Source organism: Erinaceus europaeus (assembly GCF_950295315.1).
Source record: "Erinaceus europaeus chromosome 6 unlocalized genomic scaffold, mEriEur2.1 SUPER_6_unloc_10, whole genome shotgun sequence".
Taxonomy (NCBI): domain Eukaryota; kingdom Metazoa; phylum Chordata; class Mammalia; order Eulipotyphla; family Erinaceidae; genus Erinaceus; species Erinaceus europaeus.
The window spans coordinates 26,878-29,598 of NW_026647115.1; the positions used below are offsets into that span (position 1 = coordinate 26,878).

The 2,721-nt window shown below is 44.7% G+C and overlaps 1 long non-coding RNA gene across 1 annotated transcript; it reads right to left on the reverse strand.

The window, feature by feature from the left end:
* LOC132536116 (uncharacterized) lies at nt 1-2,281 on the reverse strand. The gene is made up of 3 exons (XR_009547789.1): nt 2,215-2,281; nt 544-586; nt 1-41 (listed from the first exon to the last, which is right to left on the reverse strand). It is a non-coding gene; the product is annotated as an uncharacterized LOC132536116 (long non-coding RNA).
* Between the last annotated feature and the right edge of the window lie 440 nt (nt 2,282-2,721).

Here is a 2,721-nt window from a genome sequence, read left to right on the forward strand (position 1 = left end):
CGGCATTTGGCCCACTTCATGCTCCTGCAGATGTTTGCCACCTAGATGGAGAGAAACCTCAGTCTAGGTCCATGCTGACCATGAAGAGACTCACCTCATGTAGAATATGACACACGGGCCTTCTCCTGGACCTTCTGTGCAAAGAAGGAGATGTCTCTGTGTCACTGTGTTTCTGTGTCTCTGTGTGCCTGAATCTGACAGGAGATCTTGCCCTCACTTGTGCCCAAGAAACGAGTTGACAAAATAAACAGGAAGATGCTCTTATTCATTCCTGTGCCTGGAATGCCATGAATTCCTCATGAGGAAGAGCTCTACAGAGCAGCCCAATCTGCCACAGAGAAAGAAGTAGAGAAGCAAGGACTGTCCCTAGAGCCTGTTACAGAGCAGTGAGTTGGTCACTGTCTACTGAATGCATGGAGGCCTGTTGCCTGCACTTTTCCCTGTCAGAAGGTATTGAAGCAAAGCTGGAAACCATTTACTCTGAATCTTTACAGTTAATGTCTCACTCCAGTCAGTCTCATCTCAGATTGCCCTGACACTCACCTGCAGGTGGCTTTCTGGTTTCTTCCAGCCTGGAATTCGCATCCTGGAAGAGAAGGAAGGCAGGGTCACAACAAGCCTTTGCAGTGTGCAGTGGAAGAACACATTTCCCAGCAGCTCTGTTTCCCCAGAGAGAGAGTCCTGTGTCCAGGATCAAAGCTACTTGACCCTTGGGGGTGACTATGGTTGAGTCGACACTGTAGATTTGAGTGAATCCTTGGGTTTTCAGTGCATGTTCAGAAGTGTGTTGACAAGGATATGTGGATTTCTTCTTGCTTGCTCTCTAGTCTCAGGATATACACACAGGTAACTCCCAGTTGAGTGAGTAATTCATAATTTAAAATGTCAAATATATCAACTATCTACTCAAATGCTTTGAAAAAAAAGCAGCTCCCCCCACCCCCCTCGAGGAGAAGCATTGCCTGGTGTATGAAGAAGCAGGAAAATGTCATCAATGCTGCAGAGTGAAGGCCAACCCTGACATGATGCAGCTGTTCAAATTATGCAAAAAAAAATAAAAGAAATAATAAAAAGAAAGCGGGCTAGGAGGTGGTGCAGCTGGTTAGGCACATACCTTACCAAGTCAAGAACCCAAGGCTGAACCCTCACTCCCTACCTGTAGTGGGGAGGCTTCCTTAGAGGGGAAGCAGGTCTGCAGGTGTCTATCTCTCTTGAGTGGGGATAGGTGGGTTATGGTGCACAAGGTTAAGCGTACATAGTACAGACTGCAAGGACCTACATAAGGTTCCTGGTTCGGTTCGAGCCCCTGTTCCTGATCTGCATGGGGGTCACTTCACAAGTGGTGAAGCAGGTCTGCAGTGTCTCTTTCTCTCTCCTCTATCTTCCCCTCCCCTCTCAATTTCTCTTTGTCCTATCAAAAAAAAAGGAAAAATCAAAAAAATATCCATAAAAGCAGTGGATCTGTAGTACAGCAATGAGCCCCAGCAATAACCCTGGAGGGAGGGAGGGTGGGAGGGTGAGAGAGAGAGAGAGAGAGGAAACAAAAGGAAAGGAAAAAAGGAAAAGAAAGGAAAGGGAAAGAAAGGGAAAGAAAATGAGGTCAGTATTTTCTCTTCACTTGAAGAGCCATCCTTGAATTGGGTTTGGTGTACTGCACCAAAGTAAAGGACTAGGGCGAATGGTTGTTCCAGTCCTGGTGCATGATGGGGGAGGAGGAGCTGGGCTGGGAGTGAAGTGTTTTGCAGAAAACTGAGAAAATATACATATGTGCCAACAATACTGTTTACTGTAAACCATTAATCCCCCCATGAATAAAAAGTAAAAAAAAAATCTTGGCCAGGGATAAATTATCTACAGGAAACAATGCAAACCACGTTGTACATGCAAGAGTTAATTGGGAAAACAATCCAAGGTAATAGAAAAGCTGTCTTGTGAAAATTATTTGGTGCAAGAGACATCAAGGATGGATATTAGGGCAATCTGAAAAAAAGTTAACTTTTCAGATGCAATGTTCTTTCCAAGTTTAAGTCATGTGACCACTAAGGACTGTTGCATATAGTCCCAGCTTCCTTTTCTGTGTATACACAGACCTGTGTGTCTGTAGAAAGATACACTTTTCTATCTGGTACATTCTGGATTCTTCCCTTATCTCTAGACCTCTTTCTGTCCAAGGCAGAAGCTTGGAGTGTAAGTTCTAGTCTTAGAAACACTTACAATGATGTCTTCCACCTGCTTTCGGAGGGTGTTCTGGAAGTCCAAAATCTCATTCTGAATGTTCCTAATCAAGTCCACAGTGACCCAAAACAGAATAATATCTGTTAGATTATGTGCAAGTCAACTTACGTTTTGACTAGTCACTTCAGTATTTTGCACGCCTTTTTCAAGATATCAACATACTCAGCAAGATCTAATGAAGAGATATACAAATGTATTTCTGGAAAATGAGACCAAATCCTAGAAAACATATATTGTCAGGTCTCTGAGAGTAGGGCTCCAGATCGTGTCTTCACAGCTTTCCTGCCTGGAGTCCAGGCCAGAACCTCCCTGGGTTGTAGAGCTGGCAGGTGCATTTGCTTTGAGAACCACCCCTCAGAGAAACCTGCCCTTAAGTCAGGGCAGGTGAATGCATGGTCCAGGGTGATGTTAGCTCCCATCACAGAGTGGAGAGAAGGGGGACAAGAGGGAGAAGCATTGATTGCTAGGACTCTGCATTCTGAGAAC